At 28.9% G+C, this 25736-nt stretch overlaps 2 pseudogenes across 1 annotated transcript; both read left to right on the top strand.

Annotated features, from left to right (window-relative positions):
* The first annotated feature begins 2300 nt into the window (after window positions 1-2300).
* LOC111288416 (disease resistance protein SUMM2 pseudogene) lies at window positions 2301-5699 on the top strand (annotated as a pseudogene). The gene is made up of 2 exons (XR_016341330.1): window positions 2301-5259; window positions 5357-5699. The product of XR_016341330.1 is annotated as a disease resistance protein SUMM2 pseudogene (transcript).
* Window positions 5700-21881: 16182 nt separating this feature from the next.
* On the top strand, window positions 21882-25179 carry LOC149519009 (putative disease resistance protein At1g15890 pseudogene; annotated as a pseudogene).
* The last annotated feature ends 557 nt before the right edge of the window (window positions 25180-25736 follow it).

Consider the following 25736-nt stretch of genomic DNA (forward strand, 5'->3'; position numbering starts at 1 on the left):
ATATTTATTATTTTTTTTATCCTTTCTGTACCTTTGTAAATGATATCAAAGCTTTTTTTTTTTATCAGCGCTAGTTCACTAAAAGGTCATTATGAAAATCAGGTGTGCATGATCTAAGATTCTCACAGTTTGATATGTGGTGAAGCATTGACTATTGTTTGGACATGTCCCGATCGTGGTCGACCACCACACTAGATTGTTAGGTCAAGAGGCCTAACGAAAACTAGTTTATGAGATATCCTTATAGGCCATTCCGTGAATGAGCTAAATAGGACTGACTATAAATGATATCAAAACCTATATGCTCCTAATCAATTTTCATTTTGTAAAATAAAAAGAAATCAATAAATAAATGATTTAACGTAGTTGATTAAACAAATTCAAAAGTTAGACAGGGTCAACACGCTCTTTTTGAAAGCTCAAAAACATTAGTGGAAGATCATTGTCAAGGCATAAGCCTTTTTACAAAGGAAAACAAACCAACCTAACTCATTTGTTCTTTTCTATAATAATTAAAATAATGGTGATAAGATGCCATTAATAAAATAATTATTTTAAAAAATATTAAATTATTAAATAAAAAGAAAGAAAACATACCTATCCCCCAAAATGCTTTAAGCATCATTATTAATAATTAAAAACTAATAATTAGAAAAGTTTGATATTATTATTTTTCTCTCCTAACAAGATTAGCATGAAGATTATGCTAATTTGTTTTGGTTTTTTTTCTGTTTTGTTTTGTTGGAAGATCTTTTCCATAAATAATAGCACAAGTATAACAGATTAAAACCTAAAAAAACCTTTAGTCTCTCTACCAACTGCCACTGTGAACCATTCACCAAACCCATACACTAGAATCCACCGTCAAATAAATGAAGGATACAAATGAAAGGTAGATTAGAAAGACTAAAAAAAGAAATAAAAAAGAAAAAAGTGAGAGGAAGGATAAGCTTAAAGGGTTTAAAAATAGAAGTAAAAAAAAAAAAAACAAAAGAAGAGAAAGGTTGGTGAATGACGACTAAAGGTGAGAAATAAGGAAAAGAAGGGAATATGAAACCTAAGGGTTTAGTTCGCTTTTATTATAGTAGAATAAATTGTAACATTTTAGAAAATTAAAAAAGAAATATGAGAAAGTAAAGGTTAAGTAATTTTAACCCAATTAAATCTAAATTTTTTATTTTTGTCAAATGTTAAATTAATAAGGTGTTTGGGAATATTGTATAGTATATTTTTTACCATTTATTACATATATAAATTGTGTTATATATGTATATTTTTAATGTTAAATTTAAGATTAATGATTTTATTCATTTACATAGAAAATTGATGATGATAATAATAATAATAAGATATTAATAAATGTTGTCAATAATTAGAAACGTATAGTTTTTAGTGATATTTTTTTTTCAAAATTATTCTTAAGATGAAAACTGATTTAATGGAGAATATTTTGAAAATAATATATGCATACATATTTTTTTAGCTTGAAAAATTAAATTCAAGTAATTACTAAAAATTCAAAATAAATTAAAATCACATATGCATACTATTAATTATATTTAAATCATATTTTTATTTTATATTAAAATATTATGATTTTAAATAATTAAAAATTATAAAATATTTTACTAATTAATTATTATTTTATTTGAAAATGTGTGAATTCAAATTTTTGTATAAAAAAATATATACTTATTATTAAATTAAAAATTTAAATGATTTATATTTCATCAAAAAAAAAAAAAGTGAATCGGACGTAGCCGGGGAATTTTCTAGTATCTGTATTACTATAAAATTTTTATTAAATTTGAGGTCATGAGTAAATTAATACCAACTCAATCAATTATTAGTAATTATAAAAGTAAAATAAAATTATTATAAAAATATAAAATCAATGATATATATGTCTTTTCGTTATTTAAGAAAAATACCCACTTTTTTTAATCAATTATTCGCTTCCAAAATATATTTTTCCGTTTTCAAAATACCATTTTTTTGGGACCAATTATTAGAAAGTGAAAAAACTGATATGGATTTTGAATAAAATCATTTTAAATATTTTAAATTAATTGTTCTCACCAGTAAAAATATATATTTTTTAAAATTTAAATTCATTGAAAAGTGAATATTTACCACAACTTGCCAGGAAGACCAGAGGAAATATCCTCACGTTGACTTCCACAGTTCCACTTTGAATGAAATGGAAATTTTAATAAATCTGATCAAAAGTTAGACTAAAATTTCCCATTCCACTAACAAAGAAATTAATATTTAATTACTCAGTTACCCGTGTTGCTCTTGATCTATCCGCTTTTGTGCTTGCCTGCTATGGTGCTCCTTTCTCCCGTCGTTGTCCGAGACAAGCAAAAATAAAAACCCTTTGATTCAACAGCCTTTGATTCAAGTTTCTTATTGCTCTTTCTCCCTCTCGTTGTTAAACACTCGTCTTTTTCTCTTGTCATTAGAATTTTTGTTGTTTTTTCTTGGGAAATTTAATCATTTTCTTGGAATTATAATCTTGTGCAAAACTATGGGGAACTTTTTGTCGATCTCATTGTCGTGTGATTCCATAATTTCCAGCTGCTCGGATTGTGTTGCTGGACAAGTAATCTACGCACGCCATCTTGAAGAAAACCTTATTGACTTGAACACAGCTCTGGACGAATTAAAGGAGCGAAGGAATGATGTGAGGAGGAAAGCCATCATCGCTATACAACAAAAATTGAGGCGGATGGATGAAGTTGGAGGATGGCTTTCAAGGGCAGAAATTATGATACATGAAGTTGATGAACTGCTTACTGATGGTCCTGAAGAAATCAAGAATTTATGCTTGGGAGGCTGTTGTTCCAAGAATTGCAAATCTACCCTCAATTTCAGCAAAAGAGTGGCCAAAAGCCTACGTGATGTTAAGGATCTAAAGGAAAAAGGAGCTTTTGAAGTAGTAGCTACGGAGGCACCTGCAGCTCTGGTGGTTCCAAGACCGAGCGACTCTGCCGTAGGCTTGGAATCCATGTTCAATAAGGTCTGGAGTGCCTTTGAACAAAAGCATGTGGGAATTATTGGCTTGTATGGCGTTGGGGGAGTTGGCAAGACTAGGCTCTTGACTGAAATCAATAACAAGATTGGTGTTTCATCCTGTGGATTTGATATGGTTATTTGGGTTGTGGTGTCTAAAGGATTTTCAATTGGAAAGGTCCAAGATGATATTGCAAAGAGGATTGGCCTTTTTAATGGAAATTGGAGTGATAAAGCTGCCGAAGAGAAAGCTATAGACATCTACGGGATTCTGAGAGAAAAGAAATTTGTATTATTGTTAGATGATATATGGGAAAGAGTTGACCTATCCAAGGTAGGGATACCTGTCCCCAACCAAGAAAATGATTCCAAACTAATTTTTACAACTCGTTCTAAGGAGGTGTGTGGGCAAATGAGAGCTCATAAGAAGATTCAAGTGCAATGTTTGCCTGAAGAAGAGGCTTGGAAATTGTTTGAGGAACATGTTGGTAAAGATGTCTTTGATAGTCATCCAAATATTCGTGGGCTAGCTCAAGAAGTGGCCAAAGAATGTGGAGGACTACCTCTTGCACTCATCACTATCGGTCGTGCGATGGCTTGCAAGAACACACTTGAGGAATGGAAATACACAATTGAAGTCTTGAAGAAATCAGCCAATTTTGTTTTTCCAAACATGGGTGAAGAGGTATATCCTCTTCTAAAATTCAGTTATGATCGTTTGCCAAATGACATGGTTCGAACTTGCCTCCTATATTGTAGCTTGTTCCCGGAAGATTTTCAAATTCTTAAAGAATCGCTGATAGATTTGTGGATAGGAGAAGGATTTTTGGATGAACATGACACCATACGTCAAGCTAGAAATCAAGGACACCACATCATTGGTTCTCTCATTCATGCATGTTTACTGGAAGGAGTAGATGATTGGAGTATAAAAATGCATGATGTGATTCGTGACATGAGTTTGTGGATAGCATGTACGTGTGAAGCAGAGAAATGGAGGTTTTTTGTGCAAGCAGGTTATCATTTGACTCAAATGCCAGAGGGTGGAAGATGGAAAGGTATGCGAAGAATGTCACTGATGAGAAACGAGATTGAAAATCTAACAGAAGCACCTAACTGTTCCGATCTTCAAACTTTGTTTCTCAACAATAATCCTCAGTTGAAGGTGATTCACAATGATTTCTTCCAATATATGTGTGGCCTAAAAGTTCTAAGCCTTAGAGGAAGTCTTGGTATAACAGAATTGCCATTGGGGATTGCAAAATTGGTATCTCTAGAATATCTCGACCTATCATCTACAAATATAAGAGAGCTACCAATTGAATTGAAGGCTTTACAAAAGCTGAAGTGTTTGAACTTGAGTTACATTTTACGTCGCATCACAATCCCAAGAGGGTTGATATCTAGTTTCTCAAAGCTGCAAATATTGAGAATGATTAGGTCTTATTCTTTCGATGAGGCAGTAGAAGAAAGTAATGAATGCTTGTTAGAAGAATTGCAGTGCTTGAATCACTTGAATGTGTTGTCCTCGTCTATAACAAGTGCTTTTGCTCTTGATAGATATTTGAATGCAGAAAGATCACACAACTACACTGAAGAAATTGGGCTTGAGATGTGGAAGGACTCAAAGCAATTGAATATTTTATCTTTAGCGAATATCAAGTCTCTACATACTCTAGAAATTGGGCGATGTCAAAGTTTGGAAGAAGTGAAGATGGAGTGGGCAGGGGAAGGAAGAATGATAAAAGCACAGAGCCACATTCAAACCTCTGTGATTGCAACCCAACATTGCTTCCAAAGCCTTCACTGTGTAAGGATATACACATGCTCAAAATTGAGGGACGTAACATGGCTTATTCTCGCTCCAAATCTGAGGACTGTTAAAGTAGTAGACTGCAATGAAATGGAAGAAATAATCAGTGAGGTAAAACTGAGTCAGGTGGCAGAGCTTGTAGGAACTTTAACCCCATTTGTGTCACTCGAATATCTTACTTTAGAGTATCTCCCAAAATTGAAGGGCATTTACAGGAATGCACTACCCTTCCCACGTATCAAGAAAATTTATGTTCACAATTGCCCTAAGCTGAGGAGACTTCCACTCAACTCTAACAGTGCAAAAGCAAACAAAATCAGCATTGAAGGAAACGAAAAGTGGTGGCAAGAGCTGCAATGGGAGGATGAATCTACTAGAAATGCTTTTCTTCCTTGTGCCATCGCAACTTAAAGAAAGGCAAGAAATTGCAAGTAAGTTATCTTACATTTACCTTTCTCCATCTCTGTTACTGTTGTCTTGAACTTGTTGTGTCATATCTAACTTGTTTTGGTTGAAAATACTACGCAGAATATTGTGTGGAATATCTACCTCCAATGCTTCACTGTTTTTGAAGAAATTTAGTTATCGTCAGTCAATTTATCATGAAGCTTGCTAAAAATGCTGTTGCTTGTAGAGAGTATTTTTAAGAAGATCTGATTTTTCTATTTTAGCGGATTGAGAAAGACTCTAAAGCTCGTCTGCGTGTCCCATCAAATGTAGCTGCTGAACCAGAAAATAAGGTCGTTGGTGATCATTGTGGTGTAGATTATAATTACTCGTTCCTTATTCGGATTCCTTGTTAAAGTATTACTTTTCTGTTGTAGACCTTGGGATTATTTGTTTTTAAAACAGATTTACTTTTATTTTCCTATTTCTTCTGGGATGAATGCTACCACGCACCAAAATTAAGATACAGTACAATCATTTTTTTTTGAAGTAAAATTTTTTAATAAAATAATATAGACAAATAAAATTAATATTTTTAATCTAACTAATGGTATATTTTTATATATCAAAATATAAATAAATATAAATATAAATATTAAATTTATTAAATATTATTTTTTAAAAATATTTATGTGAATCAATTATTATAGTGTAATGCTACTATGCTATTATACCTAAAAATTAAACAAAAATTTATTTTTTGAATTTATTTATTTATTTATAAAATGATCAGATTCTACAGGCTCTTAATCCATTTTAAAAAGAAACTCATAAATAAATGATTTAATGTAGTTGGTTAAATAAATTCAAAGGGATCAACACCTTCCTTTTGGGAGCTCAAAAAGGCTTCGAAGATCATTGTCAAGGCTCAAGCTTTTTTGCAAAGGAAAACAAACCAAACCAAAGAATAACTTAATGATACCAACCAAAGATTATTTTACTTAACAAAACTATGATTAAACAAATAATTTCAAGGAAACATTACGGGCATTCCAAACACAAAGCAACAGAAGGATGCATTCTCAAGGGAGGAAGAAAGAAAAAAAAAAAAACAATAACTCCAGTTTCATGGAAATCAAAGAAGCATTCCAAATGAAAAAGAAAAAGAAAAAAGGTTAATGGGTACATATATATTGAATTAACATTACCAAACAATGAAACAAAGCTGCTTTGAAGCAAAAGAACAAGTAAAGAAACCAAAAGGAAACACATATAGGAATTAGGCAACTCACCGAGAACATAAAGTCCGCATGGCTAAAACAGCTCAAAGCAAAATCTCAAGCCTTTTACTATAAGTTGAAAACTTCAAGACTCAACTCAAGAAAACACCCAAATTCAACAAAAACTTTTCTTAAGGCCGAAGTTTAAGTCTTTATGATTCAGTTTCCATTTTTTCAACAAAAAAATGTCCAAAAAAAAAAAAAAAACAGCAATTTTTTTTTTGGGGAACTTAAAACTGAAACTTTATTTATTGGCAAAACTTGCCAGTTTTTGCGTCTAAAAGTTTAAACTTTAATAAGAATCAAAATTTTTTAATCCTAAAATGCAAAAGTAAGCTTAACCCAACACTGCTAAAGGCTCAGGGAAGCTGAGAATGAATGTGTATGAAAAGAAAAAGTTCGGGAAACAGGAGGAGAAGAAATGGGGATAGTGAAAGAGTCTTTATAAGGTTTTTGAAGCAATAAAACAAAGAAATTGTGAAAGGAAAAACCAAAAAATAAAAGAAAAATTTTGAAAATAAAATATTTGTGAATATGTAGCTCTTGTGTTCTTATTTAACAGCTAAAATCCAACGATGGAGCCCAAAGGAGATAAGAGTAGTTGATTTAACCTTAGATTTATTGTCCATTTTTCTAACCATGGTTGAAACTTGAAAGTGGCTTATGAAATTGGAAACCCTCACCTCTTCTTTTTTCTGTTAACTGGCTTGGCTTTCATCAATTGCATTATTTCTTTAATTAACGAAACAAACAAAATAAAATAATTTAATTCAATTTATTCATATAATTAAATATATTATTTAATTATTTTAAAATTTAAATCTGAACATTTAAAATTTTATTTTTTTTATATTTTTAGTCTATAATTTTTTTAAAATAAAAAGTAAAAAATACAAATAAGAAAATGTTCTTTAAGAAGGTAATTTTAGCTTTTCTTATAAAAAGAAAGAAACTTCCAAATTATATGAACAAATTAAAACAAGTGAACTAGGTGAAAGAATGGAAGAATTTATCTTTTAATGTCTAAATTAAATTTAATTAAGAAAAATACATCTCATAAAATCAAATAAATAATTAAGAGAATCAAAGTCTTAATAGTTATCAATTTTTTTATATTCTTGCAAGTTTTTAAATTTTAAAGGGAGTATACAAGTTCTTTTAATTTGACATTTTTTTTATTTATATACCATTAATTTCAAATCCATGTATCAAAAGAATAATTTCAAATGCAAAAGTCCCAAAAAGCATGAATTTTATTTTCAACAAATATAAATATTTATTATTATTTTATCTCACAAACTCAAAAATCTCCTTTCAAGATTTCAATTTGGGAATTTCATATTTTCACCATATTAATAATTCTTTGAAAATTACTTTCATTTTCCAGTTTTCTAAACAATCCCACCAAAATTAATTACAATTTGTAAATGAAATTCACAAAATAAAGAGAAAATCTTGCTATTTGACCAGAACATATATCCCTCTACAACTAAAACCCAAAGAAATATTTAGGGTATTTGAAATTGAATATTTTTTTTTCTTCAACACATGACCACTTTAATCATTTCATGAGCATATCATGTGTTAAAGAAAAATGCTAAATATTTTATGAAATCTTCATGTAAATTTACGTGACATCTAACAATTGATCAGTTTTGGACGAGATTTTTATTATCTATGTAAAAAATACATTTTAAATTAACATTAAAAAGGATATTGATGATTTTATGTGGTGTACACATGATATGATCAACAATATTAATCAAATATCACATATATTTGTGTCAATTAAATTAGCCTTATTATCTATTATTTTGAAGAAAAATACGATTTAAAATTCAAAGTTCAAACTTTTCTTTTCTTGAATTTTTCATTTAAAACAAATAAATAAATAAATAAATAAATAAAAAGATAGAAATGCTTTATGCAAACCACAATGTCCCATTGGCCTCAATGAAAAATTGTTAATCAAACATCCAAAGTACAATATCAAAACTTAAACCCAAGTTTTAGTTGGTATATATTTCCATCTTTTTGCACTGTGCTTGAATGTTTTCGATGAGTTAAAATATGTGAAATTAGTTGATATACAAAGAGGTGAATCTCTCCTAGCATAATTAGTATCCCAAAGCTAACGAAAACTTCAAATAAAAAAATAAAAAGTTTAAATGAATTTATGTGATATATTTATTTATAAAATTAATTACACTTTTGGCACATGAATTTTAGAAAAAAAATGTATAATTTGATATCTAAAAATTAAAATATACAATTTGCTCCCTGAACTTCATAAAATGTATAATTTGTATCATTAATTTTCAAATTATATACTATTTTAATCCCAACTCTAATCTGTTAACCATATTAACTTATATACATAGCATTTGACAAAATTTTTTGAATTATGTATTTACTATACATATTGTCAACATGTTTTTTTAAATAAAAAGGATCTAAAAAATATATTTTTAGTTAAACCATAAAATTATTTAGGATAGGTCAATTATTATTTATCATGTGGTATCTACATAATATTTTTACAAAATATTTAATATTTTTATTTAATAAATAACGTACATATAATAAAATTATAATAGTTACATATCATATAGGCTAGCTAAATTAACAATGTTAAATTTTGGATTAAAATAATACATTATTTGAAAGTTTTGAGTGCAAATTATATATTTTATTTATTTAAATACCAATTTATATCAAAGTTTAGATAAAAAATTGTAATTAACTTTTATTCATATAAGTTGGATTATGGAAGAAAAATTTAGAATTTTAATTATTTTATTTTATTTAAAAAAAATGGAATTCATACTCTTTGAGCAAAATATATACATTTATCATTAAATCAAATGTTTTATTTATTTATTTTTAATTTATCTACATACTTAACAAAATTTGAAAGACCCTAATAAAGGTTTAAAATGGGATGAATAACACAATTAAGCAGCTATGGGATGAATTACTAATTAGTAAAAGGATTTTGATTTAATTGAACAAAGAGAGTTGAAATTTTGGACTATGTATACTAAAAAACTACTTTTTAATTCATAAGTTTCATCTTTCAATTTTAAGATTTAAATTTGAGATTTTTTAATTAATTTTGTTCGATATTAAACATTGAATGTATATCCCTCTTAAAATATAAGCAAATGTTTCTAGTCTATAAATTTATTTATAGTAATATTTTTTATTTGAGGAGGGATAAATTTAGACATTGTAATTTTTTTTTTAATTTTATACATTTTTTAACTATTTATTTTAAAAAATTCAAGAGATAAGATTAAATTATTTTTTATTATTTTTTATTTATCTCTCTCATCTTTTGAATTTATTAAAATCAAGGGTTAAAAAATCTGTAATATTAAAAAAATTTTACATTACGTGAATTGATGCTTCCTTTTGTTATATTTATATTAGTAATTCTGAATTTTTTTTCTTAAGAAACATTTAAAACTAATTTTTTAAAGAGTATTAATATTTTGGGTAAAGTAGTTTTTTTTTCATATAATCATCAAATTATTAAAAATTTTAATTTAATCATTAAAATTTAAATGAATATTTTTTTTGATTATTCAGTGTTAGTTTTTAACATCATATTGATATGATATTATTGTGTAAATGGTAGATGTCATGTGACATTACCGTATCATTTGATATGTGATGTGATATTGTTGATATCAATTTAGGAGTCATTGTTATCATGTCAACCGAAATCTGTAATAATGTATTAACTTGGCATTGATATAATAATTATCACCTCATTTGATATGTTACATGTTATTATTGAAGTAATATTATAAATTTAAAAAATTTAAAATTTTTTAATGTGATAATACCACATGATATATGAGAATTAACATGTCATTATTACGTTAGCATCCCATTAAAATATAATGGTTGGGTGATAAAACAAAAATCTTTACTCAAACTTTAATAATTTAATCATCATTTTAAAAACAAGACTATTGTTGAAGGGCCAAAGTATTAATTTTGCTGTTTTTCTGTTGAGTTTCTAATTTGACGGGAAATTGTTTGTCGGAGAAGTTTCTGCCTTCGGGTGGGTTCCACCCTTGTCTGCAATCACATTTCTTCCTAAATCAACAATCTCTGTGTCTCTCACTCGGTTAATTGACTCTCCCGTCGATTACAAACACGTGGCTTGCACACATACGCACGTGAGTAACGACCACTGTAGAAAGAGTGGGGTAATGTTAAAGGATTGGAGACCGTCAGCAAAAAGTCAACGATATTTTAGTCAAAAGGAAGTGAGGGACCCACACGGTTATGATATTTGTCTGTTAACTCTTTGAAGTTTCCCGTTTGCTTTGCTGGGCGGTTCATCCGGTGCTACTCCCTCAGTACTTGCTTAATTATTGAGTTTACATTTTTTTTATTTAGTAATTCTTTTTCACATATAATATTTTTATAATTAATTTTTTATTTTTAATATATATGATATATTTTATTTTATTAATTTCGTTTGTAAATTTTAAAAATTTTATTAACAGTAGATGAATAATTTCTCTTTTATCGATTTTACTAGAACCATTATGAAATTTTAATGTAATTTAATTACAATTATAAAATTTTAACTTACAATAAATAGTTTTTAATAATTTATTTTCTAAATAAGTAATAGTATCATTTTCATTTTTTTTTCCTTTTTTTATACCATTCATTTTTCTTTGAACTTAAAATCAAGAAAATTTGAATGGAACTAAAGATAATGACACCTATATAAGGATGACAATATATATATTAATATTCAAATTTAATTTGAATCAAATAAGAAAAAATCAACTCAAATTGGCTACTATGATTTTGATTTAATTTTTAATTTTTTTTTTCACCTTTAGTATGATGTTGAGATTTAAACGTTAAATTTATTAAATACCACATTTTAAAAATAACTATATAAATTATTACTAGATCAATTATTTCATGCATGCTACTATTACATGTTACTATTCTAATAATATCTAAAAACTGAATCAAAATTTTACAAATTCAAGCAAAAGGCTATCAAACAAGTAAAATCTAAATTTAGTTATCAACAGTGTACTATAATTTTAGAAAATGATTTAGAATTTGGTTGTAACAAATAACTTACTTGCAGAAAAACTCGTTTTAAGAAAAAACGAAAATATTTTTAGAAAAAATGGAAACTAGAAAAAATTGATAAATCGACAAAGCCTAAAAAAGGTAAATTTGTTATTAAAAAGATGAAAAAAATCTTCTAAACAAACTTGTAAATATTTTATTTGTGATCAAGAAGGTCACCATGCTGATCACTGCCCTAACAAAGGGAAAAGTGCTCAAAAAATGATTAAAAAACTTAAAGCATGTTATCTTCAAATTTTATTTGCAGATGAGTTATCAGATGATGAAATATTTTATGAAATCTTTTCTGAAACTGATTATAGTTTTTTCTGGTGATGAATATGAATTTATTTTTATAATGAATACTGAATCTAACCAAGAAATAATTCAATTACTTCTTCTACAGGTACAATAATTACAGCAGAAAAAGTTATGGTTAAACTTAAAAATATGAGAAAAACTCATCATATTGCTAAAAAAAAATTAAAGAATTACAACTCATCAAACCAAATGAGGTTTACAAAACAAGTTTGTTTAAAAAATTTCAACCTTGGTTTAAACGCTATATAAAAAAACTATCTGGTGATACAGTTGCTAATAATTCTAAACAAAGGATCAGTAAAATACTTATTTTTACAAAAAAAAAAATCATTTTCTATGAAAATACCCTCAGGTTAAATATATACATATTGGTATGATTCTGATTACCATTAAACACTATTTCTTGCTTGCAAAGATATACCTATAATTACAGTTCTAATGTATAATCATTTTAAAAATCCTTCTAATACTATAATTGGAGGAATCCAATCCAATTTCGTTGCTGGTGTTGTTTTATTTAAAGTAAAACCAAACTATTTTATTTCTATTTTTGATAAAAACATTAAAAAATGTTTATGTCTTAATGTCAAAATAACAAATTCTAATATTAAAGAAAAATTGCATGACTTTTCAATCAACTGGTCTGCCATTTATGAGTCTACTAATACTACAAATATGTCTATAAAACAAATAGATTCTAATATTATTGAACTATTTGAACTAAATAGTTTTGATTTAGAAATCAAATAAAAAATGGTCAAACTCGAAGATTTATTTATCCCACAAAGATAGTGTCTCAAAGATATTTTAAAAAAAACCTCTAAAAAATAGAAGGTACCAAGTTTAAAATTTTTCTCATTAGAAAAAAATCTTTATTTTAAAAATCCTTATGTTTTAACTAGTTTTAATCCAAACCTGGTTTTACCCCCCACTAATGTTTTTAATCATAAAAAAGATGATGATATTGAGAGTATAACTAGTAATCAATCTTTTAATACTCCTCATAGAAGTTTTTTTTTTAGGATTTCATAGCACCAATAGTGCAAAAAATCTATAACGAGGAAACAATATAAGCCATACATGTAATGCTCAAATTCTTATATTTGCCAGAGATAATCTATCTCAACAAAATATAGGTGATAATCAATTTTATTATCATTCTATTAATTTTGGTTTACATTCTTACACTTCTTCTTCTATAACTCGTAGACATGAAGAAACGAAAATGTTGCATTTTATAAATAATTTTAAATTATCTGCAACTGACACAATTTTATTTTCTAACAAAGACAGATATTATATTTTTGTGAAATGTGACTTTCGATTTCAGGACTATAAACCATATAGTCTACATATATTACTAGACATTGGAGCAACAATCTCAAGTTGTCAAAATATGCTTTACCCATAAGCAAATGGCAACTAATAAAACATCCTATCATCATAATAGGTATTGACGGTAAGGAAACCATTGTTGGTTATAAAGCAAAAAATATTCTTGTTTATTTTAATAATATTAGATTTATAATCCCAAAAATATTATGTTTTCCTAATATGCATGGAGACATACTTTTAAAAAATAATTTTTTACATACTTATGTTCTATTTTCTATCTCTACTACTCATGTTACTCTTACAAATGATAAAAAATAAGTTAAGATTCCCTTATTGCAAGAATATAAGCATATTTGTGATAAAAAATTTCAACCAGAAAGATTATCAAATGTTATCAAAGTAATCAACGAAAAACATTGGCTTTATAAGATCTTGCAGAAAAACTTCAGTGAATAACCATTGAAGCTTTGGCAAAGAAGTATAAGATACTGCAAGCTTAATTTTCACATTTCAAAAGAGATCATAAAAGTAAAGCCCATGATCTATATCAAATAAGATATAGATGAATTCTAGATCCAAATCTCAAAACTACTAGACAAAGGTCTAATAAAACCAACTACCAGTCCACATTCTAGCCCAACATTCATGGTAAGAAATCATTCAGAGATTAAATAAGGTAAACCCATCATGGTTATCAATTATAAGAAATTAAATCAAAATCTTGTATTTGATAGCTATTTTATTCCTCATAAAGATGTTTTAATAAATTTAGCAAAAAATACTAAATATTTTTCTAAATTTGATTGTAAGTTAGGTTTTTGGTAAATCATGTTTAAAACTGAATCTAAACCTTTAACTGCTTTTAGTGCACTAACAGGCCATTACCAATAGACTGTTATGTCTTTTGGTCTATGCAATGCATTACAAATATTTTAGCGTTGGATGGACACCATATTCAATAAACATAAACAATTTTGCTGTGTATATATTGATGATATACTTATTTTTTTCTAATACATTAGATGAGCACAAGAAACATTTGAATATTATTGCTCAAGAATTTATTTTACATGATATTTTTTTAGTCTTAAAAAGGTTGAACTAAAAAAAACAGAAATAGAATTTCTTGATCTTAATATATCTATTAATGGATTAACATTACAGGATCATATTATCTCGATGATCAAGGAGTTTCCAAAAGAATTGGATAATATCAAATAACTTCAACAATTTTTAAGTGTTGTTAATTATGGCAGATAATTTTTTAAAAACTTTTCCAAAAAGAAAAGCCTTCTTTTAAAAATATTATGCAAAAATAATGATTTTGTCTAGACACCAATAGACTTTGATATTATTAAACAAATTAAATCAGAGCTAACCTACACTTTTAAAGTTTATTTGTCTAAATAGAGAGATTTACTAATATTAGAGATAGATGCCAGTGAAGAACATTGGGGATGTATCCTTAAAGCAAAAAATTTTCATCAAAATGATGAATTGATTTGTGGTTATAATTCAGGAAAGTTTAAACCAAATGAAATAAATTATATTATTTATGAAAAAAATTATTAACTATAAAAAATGGTGTACAGCGATTTTATATTTATTTAGCCCTTGAGACCTTTGTTATAAGAACAGATAACTAGGCAATCCAAAATTTTCTCAAAAACAAAAAAATCTCAAACAATCCAAGAAGAATCAGGTGGTACAACTTTCTTTATCAATATAAATTTCTTATTAATTTTATTAACTGTGATCAAAATATTTTAGTAGATTTTCTTAACAGACCAAATGGATCGAGGTAAAACACCTTAAGAAAAACCTGAAGAATGGAGAACGATAAAGAAAAAACAATCTAAAAAAGGTTCTTCTTTTTCTTTCACTTATTCTTTAACCATTTTTTCTCCACAATCTCCTACTTTTTTTTGTAAATCTTAACTAAGGATTTGATTTTTACAATGATCCTAACCAAGGATTATTTTTCTATCAACCATAAAATTTTAGACCACCTTATATGTCCTTTCCTTTTAGGATTCAACCAGAATTCTCTCAGTTTGCTCAAGATCTAAATGAGTGGACTCCTTTGAGTTATTTTCAAATAGTTTCATCAACAAAAACTGCTGTAAGAAACTAAACTCTCTAATCCAGAGATTAAAGATTTTTATAATCCTGAACTTGAATTATAAGTCTATGGTTTGTTAAACTCAGTCTGAAAATTTCATCTTTCTCAAAATAAAATCTATTTTTGTAAAATGATGACTAAACTGACTGAATATCTAGCTAAACAAGCTAAAGATATTCAAGAATGTAAAGAAACAGCTTTTCAAAGCCTTCTGTCAACTAACTTGCTAAAACAGCAAGATATTGATTTCTTCGCTTTGAAAGAAAATGCGTATACAGTTTCAGAAATAAACAATTTCTTGAAACTATGTGAATATTTTGAAAATAAATACTCTCCTAAGCTAAACAAGCTTAAGAGGATTCTCTTTTTTGAAAACGTTGTTCAATTCTTAACCAAGGAATTATTTCAACAAATAAAATTTTTTATTAAAAAAACTACAGAAAAACTGTTAGTAAAAATTTTTTTTGAATATTATTATTCTCTATATATCCATACTACTATTATAGGAGATCAAATTCCAAAAATAAAATTTTATCTCAATCATGAACCTTTCGATGTAACTAGCATTGAATTTGATTTTGTTAGTCAAATCCTTATACAAAATTTTTCTTTTGATTTGATCAAAGATTTACTTGCCTTTATTAAACACCATATCCATCAAACTGTAAAAAATAGTAACCATTTTTAATATATACATTTTACTATAACCAGTCTTATTGGAACCTTTCAAAGAGAAAATTTTTTTTTAACCTTACCAAATCTGAAAAATTTTAAAAAGCTTCACTGGACCTCACTTAAATTCAGTCATAGACGATTTAGAAAACCTAAAAAATCTAAACAAGATTGTTACCAAATTCTCCAATCATGTTCAATACCAATTTCAAACAGGAATAGAAATGATAGAGAAATCTCAATATTTATTTAATTTAGCTACCAGAGCAAGGTTTCTTAAAGTCACAGTCTGGACAGATGAAAAACGAATTATTGCTTATACCTATTACAGCCCATATGACATACCAATCTGAGATAACGATCCAGAAGCCCTAAAACTTTTTCAAAATCTATCTCAGATAGAAGATATTGATCATTTACAAGAATTACTTTTTCAATACCAAGAAGATGAAAAATGTTAAACCAATCTAGATCAGCATCTTCACATTTTCATCAAACTCTAGATAAAGATGGTGTAGAATTACAAAATTTGAATAATGCTATGGAAGGATAAACAATCCTAACAAACTACATTCAAAGTAAGAATTAGCCCAAGAATCAGCTGATCCAAGCTGTTAACATAAAAAGACAAAGTTGTTCGGAGCCAAAGACCAACCATACTGTAGCAATTATTGTTCTTGATAAAAAAATCATGTAGTAGTCACTGTAACAGAAAGTCATTCTAAAAGACAGAGACATGCCATCAAAAATACTGTAACAAGTTGTTGTAACAGTTACTATAGATAAGATTTTACTGTATACTATAACGATAACTGTATATAGTTACTATTCTAAATTTGTTTATAAATAGCATATAAGATAATCAACGAGTGAAAGCTCTTTGATCACTTTTATCTCTTCTTTTCTTATCTCACCTTTCTCTCTCTTTCTGACCATCCTCCAATCTTTATAAATTAACTTAAATATTTATTATTTTTTATCCTTTTTGTACCTTTGTAAATGATATCAAAGCTTTTTTTTTTGTATCAACGTTAGTTCACTAAAAGGTCATTATGAAAATCAGGTGTGCATGATCTAAGATTCTCACAGTGTGATATGTGGTGAAGCATTGGCTATTGTTTGGACATGTCCCGACCGTGGTCGGCCACCACACAAGATTGTTAGGTCAAAAGGCCTAACGAAAACTAGTTTCTGAGATATCCTTATAGGCCATTCCGTGAATGAGCTAAATAGGACTAACTATAAATGATATCAAAACCTATATGCTCCTAATCAATTTTCATTTTGTAAAATAAAAAGAAATCAATAAATAAATGATTTAACGTAGTTGATTAAACAAATTCAAAAGTTAGACAGGGTCAACACGCTCTTTTTGAAAGCTCAAAAACATTAGTGGAAGATCATTGTCAAGGCACAAGCTTTTTTACAAGGAAAACAAACCAACCTAACTCCTTTGTTCTTTTCTATAATAATTAAAATAATGGTGATAAGATGCCATTAATAAAATAATTATTTTAAAAAATATTAAATTATTAAATAAAAAGAAAGAAAACATACCTATCCCCCAAAATGCTTTAAGCATCATTATTAATAATTAAAAACTAATAATTAGAAAAGTTTGATATTATTATTTTTCTCTCCTAACAAGATTAGCATGAAGATTATGCTAATTTGTTTTGGTTTTTTTCTGTTTTGTTTTGTTGGAAGATCTTTTTCATAAATAATAGCACAGGTATAACAGATTAAAACCTAAAAAAACCTTTAGTCTCTCTACCAACTGCCACTGTGAACCATTCACCAAACCCATACACTAGAATCCACCGTCAAATAAATGAAGGATACAAATGAAAGGTAGATTAGAAAGACTAAAAAAAGAAATAAAAAAGAAAAAAGTGAGAGGAAGGATAAGCTTAAAGGGTTTAAAAATAGAAGTAAAAAAAAAAAAAAAAAGAGAAAGGTTGGTGAATGACGACTAAAGGTGAGAAAAAAGGAAAAAAAGGGAATATGAAACCTAAGGGTTTAGTTCGCTTTTATTATAGTAGAATAAATTGTAACATTTTAGAAAATTAAAAAAGAAATACGAGAAAGTAAAGGTTAAGTAATTTTAACCCAATTAAATCTAAATTTTTTATTTTTGTCAAATGTTAAATTAATAAGGTGTTTGGGAATATTGTATAGTATATTTTTTACCATTTATTACATATATAAATTGTGTTATATATGTATATTTTTAATGTTAAATTTAAGATTAATGATTTTATTCATTTACATAGAAAATTGATGATGATGATGATAATAATAATAATAAAAGATATTATTATAAATGTTGTCAATAATTAGAAACGTATAGTTTTTAGTGATTTTTTTTTTCAAAATTATTCTTAAGATGAAAACTGATTTAATGGAGAATATTTTGAAAATAATATATGCATACATATTTTTTTAGCTTGAAAAATTAAATTCAAGTAATTACTAAAAATTCAAAATAAATTAAAATCACATATGCATACTATTAATTATATTTAAATCATATTTTTATTTTATATTAAAATATTATGATTTTAAATAATTAAAAATTATAAAATATTTTACTAATTAATTATTATTTTATTTGAGAATGTGTGAATTCAAATTTTTGTATAAAAAACATATATACTTATTATTAAATTAAAAATTTAAATGATTTATATTTCATCAAAAATAAAACAAAAAAGTGAATCGGACGTAGCCGGGGGAATTTTCTAGTAACTGTATTACTATAAAATTTTTATTAAATTTGAGGTCATGAGTAAATTAATACCAACTCAATCAATTATTAGTAATTATAAAAGTAAAATAAAATTATTATAAAAATATAAAATCAATGATACATATGTCTTTTCGTTATTTAAGAAAAATACCCACTTTTTTTAATCAATTATTCGCTTCCAAAATATATTTTTCCGTTTTCAAAATACCATTTTTTTGGGACCAATTCTAGTGTCAATTGTTAGAAAGTGAAAAAACTGATATGGATTTTGAATAAAATCATTTTAAATATTTTAAATTAATTGTTCTCACGAGTAAAAACATATATATTTTAAAATTTAAATTCATTCAAAAGTGAATATTTACCACAACTTGCAGGAAGACCAGAGGAAATATCCTCACGTTGACTTCCACAGTTCCACTTTGAATGAAATGGAAATTTTAATAAATTTGATCAAAAGTTAGACTAAAATTTCCCATTCCACTAACAAAGAAATTAATATTTAATTACTCAATTACCCATGTTGTTCTTGATCTATCCATTTTTGTGCTTGCCTGCTATGTGTTGGGAAAAATAACACTCATACGTAGTAATTATACACACAATAACAAACTCAAAAGAATAAAAACACACAAATATTTGGTTCGATTTAACTCAAAATGACTTACTCCAAATCTAATTCACTAACAAATAAATCTTTATAACAATGAGACTTTTAAGATCGAAAAAAGTCTCTTAAAACTCCTTACTCAAAACTTAACTCAAAATTCAATTACACAATTTTAATAGCCTACTCACTTAGCTATTCTCTTGGTGTTTAACTCTCTAAGATTATCAAACTAAAAATAAAATACTTTATTTATAAAGGTGAAAACTCTTATACTTTTACTAAACTCTCGATGTGAGATACTAGACAAATTCAAACTCACTAAAAATAAAATACTTTATTTATAAGGGTGAAAACCCTTATACTTTTACTAAACTCTCGATTTGAGATACTAGACAAATTCAAACTCACTTAACTTTCGATGTGGGATTCTGAGATTCAAGGTAAATCCCAACAAATCCTTCTTTGATTTGAATCTCCAAACACTTCAACAGTATCTGCAAAGCTAACATACTTACCTTTCTTCGTTTTTTTCATCACAGACATTCTAGCAACTGAGCCTCCATCAAACATGTACAAATGATTATTGACCCTATTTCCTTACAGAATCACACTACCATTCTTATATATTTTTAACTAATCATTACTACCATAATATGTGTACCCCCAAGAAGCTAACTCACCCAAAACAATCAAATTGTAATGACAACTTGGTACATACTTTACATGACGAAGTGTCCTAATAACACCATCGTGTGATCTAAGGCGAACATTCTCAATGCCTTGAATCTGTACCTTTTCTTTGTTGGCAACCACAATATCCTCATACTTTTCATTCTCATTCAACTCCATAAAGCAACTCCTATCATTGCAAACATGAACTGTAGCAGTTGAATCTAAAACCCAACCTTTATCACTTTTCAAAGTCTAAGTCTCATCCACACAAGTTGTCAAAACAACATCATCATCATCAGACACGACAACAACAGTATTACTCTTTTCTTCATTTGATTTCTTTTCATCATTCGCCCTTTTGAAAGCAGCCATATCCCTTCTCAGCTTCTTGCAGCGCACTTGAATATGTCCCTTCTCACCACAATAACAACATTCTACATCACTGTAATCTCTGTCTCTTGACTTAGATCTCCATCTTGATCCATCAATCCTCTTTTGAGTCCTCTCTCGATCAAAACCCTCTACAGCTAGTGTACTTCCCCTAGGTGATGAGCTCTGAGCTCTCATAAACCTTTTATTCTCACACAATAAGACAATTACATCATCCAACTTCAAAGTAAATCTGCCTACCAACACAGTCTGAATTAAAGGCCTATAAGACTTGGGCAAAGATGACAGCAAAATTAAAACATTCTCTTCATCTTTTAACTCATCAACAGAAATCGCTAGCAATTGAGAAACCAATCTATTAAACTCATTCGGGTGATTATGAAGACTCATACCTTCTTCCATCTTCAGAGAATACAAATCCATCTTCAAACATAATCTATTAGTCAACGACTTCGAAGCATAAATACCTTCAAGCTTATCCCATAAACTTTTCGGAGTACTCTCAGTCAACATACTGTACTTTATTTCTGGAGCTAACATAAATACCTTCAAGCTTATCCCATAAACTTTTCAGAGTACTCTCAGTCAACACATTGTACTTTACTTCTGGAGCTAATGCCAATCTAATAGTATTAACAGTCCTCTTCTGAATCTTATTCCAATTAGTATCAGACATTCCCTCAAGCTTAATACTCTCTAATGCCTGATCCAACCCTTATTGTACTAATAGATCTTGAATCATACTTTTCCATAACATAAAATTACTCTTTCCATCAAATAACGAAATCTCAAACTTAGGCATAGGCATACCAGACATACCTTCTTCAGATATCTTGAAACACTACTTCCCGATCTTTTGGGCCCACGAACCTTAAACCTTGAACCTCAAACCTCGCTCTGATACCACTTATTGGGAAAAATAACACCCACATATAGCAACCACACACACAATAGCAAACTCAAATAAAAAATAAGAACACATAAACATTTGGTTCGGTCCAACTCAAAATGGCCTACTCCAAACCTAATCCACTAACAAATAAATCTTTACAACTGTGAAACTTTTAGAATGAGAAAAGTCTTCTAAAACTCTTTACTCAAAACTTAACCCAAAACTCAATTACACCCTTTTAATAGACTACTCACTTAGCTATTCTTTTAGTGTCTAAATCTTTGAGATTATCAAACTAAAAACAAAATACTTTATTTATAAGGATGAAACCTCTTATACTTTTACTAAACTCTGATGTGAGATACTAAATAAATTTAAACTCACTTAACTTTTGTTATGAAATTCTGAGATTCAAGGTAAATCCCAACAATATGGTGCTCCTTTCTCCTGTTGATGTCCGAGACAAGCAAAAATAAAAACCCTTTGATTCAAGTTTCTTATTGCTCTTTCTCCCTCTCGTTGTTAAACACTCGTCTTCTTCTCTTGTCATTAGAATTTTTGTTGTTTTTTCTTGGGAAATTTAATCATTTTCTTGGAATTATAATCTTGTGCAAAACTATGGGAAACTTTTTGTCGATCTCATTGTCGTGTGATTCCATAATTTCCAGCTGCTCGGATTGTGTTGCTGGACAAGTAATCTACGCACGCCATCTTGAAGAAAACCTTATTGACTTGAACACAGCTCTGGACGAATTAAAGGAGCGAAGGAATGATGTGACGAAGAAAGCCATCATCGCTATACAACAAAATTTGAGGCAGATGGATGAAGTTGGAGGATGGCTTTCAAGGGCAGAAACTATGATACATGAAGTTGATGAACTGCTTACTGATGGTCCTGAAGAAATCAAGAATTTATGCTTGGGAGGCTGTTGTTCCAAGAATTGCAAATCTACCCTCAATTTCAGCAAAAGAGTGGCCAAAAGCCTTCGTGATGTTAAGGATCTAAAGGAAAAAGGAGCTTTTGAAGTAGTAGCTACGGAGGCACCTGCAGCTCTGGTGGTTCCAAGACCGAGCGACTCTGCCGTAGGCTTGGAATCCATGTTCAATAAGGTCTGGAGTGCCTTTGAACAAAAGCATGTGGGGATTATTGGCTTGTATGGCGTTGGGGGAGTTGGCAAGACTAGGCTCTTGACTGAAATCAATAACAAGATTGGTGTTTCATCCTGTGGATTTGATATGGTTATTTGGGTTGTGGTGTCTAAAGGATTTTCAATTGGAAAGGTCCAAGATGATATTGCAAAGAGGATTGGCCTTTTTAATGGAAATTGGAGTGATAAAGCTCCCGAAGAGAAAGCTATAGACATCTACGGGATTCTGAGAGAAAAGAAATTTGTATTATTGTTAGATGATATATGGGAAAGAGTTGACCTATCCAAGGTAGGGATACCTGTCCCCAACCAAGAAAATGATTCCAAACTAATTTTTACAACTCGTTCTAAGGAGGTGTGTGGGCAAATGAGAGCTCATAAGAAGATTCAAGTGCAATGTTTGCCTGAAGAAGAGGCTTGGAAATTGTTTGAGGAACATGTTGGTAAAGATGTCTTTGATAGTCATCCAAATATTCGTGGGCTAGCTCAAGAAGTGGCCAAAGAATGTGGAGGACTGCCTCTTGCACTCATCACTATCGGTCGTGCCATGGCTTGCAAGAACACACTTGAGGAATGGAAATACACAATTGAAGTCTTGAAGAAATCAGCCAATTTTGTTTTTCCAAACATGGGAGAAGAGGTATATCCTCTTCTAAAATTCAGTTATGATCGTTTGCCAAATGACATGGTTCGAACTTGCCTCCTATATTGTAGCTTGTTCCCGGAAGATTTTCAAATTCTTAAAGAATCGCTGATAGATTTGTGGATAGGAGAAGGATTTTTGGATGAACATGACACCATACGTCAAGCTAGAAATCAAGGACACCACATCATTGGTTCTCTCATTCATGCATGTTTACTGGAAGGAGTAGATGATTGGAGTATAAAAATGCATGATGTGATTCGTGACATGAGTTTGTGGATAGCATGTACGTGTGAAGCAGAGAAATGGAAGTTTTTTGTGCAAGCAGGTTATTATTTGACTCAAATGCCAGAGGGTGGAAGATGGAAAGGTACACGAAGAATGTCATTGATGAAAAACAAGATTGAAAATCTAACAGAAGCACCTAACTGTCCCGATCTTCAAACTTTGTTTCTCAACAATAATCATCAGTTGAAGGTGATTCACAATGATTTCTTCCAATTTATGTGTGGCCTAAAAGTTCTAAACCTTGGTGGAAGTCATGATTTAACAGAATTGCCAGTGGGGATTGCAAAATTGGTATCTCTAGAATATCTCGACCTATCAGCTACAAATATAAGAGAGCTACCAATTGAATTGAAGGCTTTACAAAAGCTAAAGTGTTTGAACTTGAGTTACATATTCCGTCGCATCACAATCCCAAGAGGGTTGATATCTAGTTTCTTAAAGCTGCGAATATTGAGAATGATTAACTCTTATCCTTTCGATGAGGCAGTAGAAGAAAGTAATGAATGCTTGTTAGAAGAATTGCAGTGCTTGAATTACTTGAATGCATTGTCCTTGTCTATAACAAGTGCTTTTGCTCTTGATAGATATTTGAATGCAGAAAGATCACACAACTACACTGAAGAAATTGGGCTTGAGATGCTGAAGGACTCAAAGCAATTGAATATTTTATCTTTAGCAAATATCGAGTCTCTACATAATCTAGTAGTTGGGCGATGTGAAAGTTTGGAAGAAGTGAAGATGGAGTGGGCAGGGGAAGGAAGAATGATAAAAGCACAGAGCCACATTCAAACCTGTCATTGCAACCCAACATTGCTTCCAAAGCCTTCACCATGTATACATATACAGATGCTCAAAATTGAGGGACATAACATGGCTTATTCTCGCTCCAAATCTGAGGACTGTTAATGTAGCAGACTGCAATGAAATGGAAGAAATAATCAGTGAGGTAAAACTGAGTCAGGTGGCAGGGCTTGTAGGAACTTTAACGCCATTTGTGTCACTCGAATATCTTGTTTTAGAGGATCTCCTAAAATTGAAAGACATTTACAGGAATGTACTCCCCTTCCCATGTATCAAGAAAATTGATGTTCGCCATTGCCCAAAGCTGAGGAGACTTCCACTCAACTCTAACAGTGCAAAGGCAAACAAAATCAGCATTAAAGGAAACGAAAAGTGGTGGAAAGAGCTGCAATGGGTGGATGAATCTACTAGACATGCTTTTCTTCCTTGTTTCATCGCAACTTAAAGAAAGGCAAGACAAGTATGTAATCTTGCATTTACCTTTCTCCATCTCTGTTACTGTTGTCTTGAACTTGTTGTGTCATATCTAACTTGTTTTGGTTGAAAATACTACGCAGAACTGTTGTGGGGAATATCTACGTCCAGTGCTTCACTGTTTTTGAAGAAATTTAGTAATCGTCAGTCAATTTATCATGAAGCTTGCTAAAAATACTATGTTGCTTGTAGAGAGTATTTTTAAGAAGATCTGATTTTTCCTTTTTAGCGGATTGAGAAAGACTTTAAAGCTCGTCTCTGTGCCCCATCAAATGTAGCTGCTGAACCAGAAAATAAGGTCGTTGGTGATCATTGTGGTATAGATTATAATTGCTCGTTCCTTATTCGGATTCCTTGTTAAAGTATTACTTTTCTGATGTAGACCTTGGGATTATTTGTCTTTAAAACAGATTTACTTCTATTTTCCTATTTCTTCTGGGATGAATGCTATCACGGACCAAAATTAAGATACAGTACAATCTTTTTTTTTTTTAAGTAATATTTTAAAATAATACAAAATTTTTTTTAATCATTTTAAAATTTTTTAATAAAATAATGTAGCCAAATAAAATTAATATTTTTAATCTAACTAATGGTATATTTTTATATATCAAAATATAAATAAATAAAAATTTAAATATTAAATTTATTAAATATTATTTTTTAAAAATATTTATGTAAATCAATTATTATAGTGTAATGCTACTATATTATTAATACCGAAAAATTAAACAAAAATTTATTTTTTGAATTTATTTATTTATTTATAAAATGATCAGATTCTACAGGCTCTTAATCCATTTTAAAAAGAAACCCAGAAATAAATGATTTAATGTAGTTGGTTAAATAAATTCAAAGGGATCAACACCTTCCTTTTGGGAGCTCAAAAAGGCTTCGAAGATCATTGTCAAGGCACAAGCTTTTTTGCAAAGGAAAACAAACCAAACCAAAGAATAACTTAATGATACCAACCAAAGATTATTTTACTTAACAAAATTATGATTAAACA

This window comes from Durio zibethinus, chromosome 4 (assembly GCF_047325235.1).
Source record: "Durio zibethinus cultivar Kanyao isolate XHJ-2024 chromosome 4, ASM4732523v1, whole genome shotgun sequence".
Lineage (NCBI taxonomy): Eukaryota > Viridiplantae > Streptophyta > Magnoliopsida > Malvales > Malvaceae > Durio > Durio zibethinus.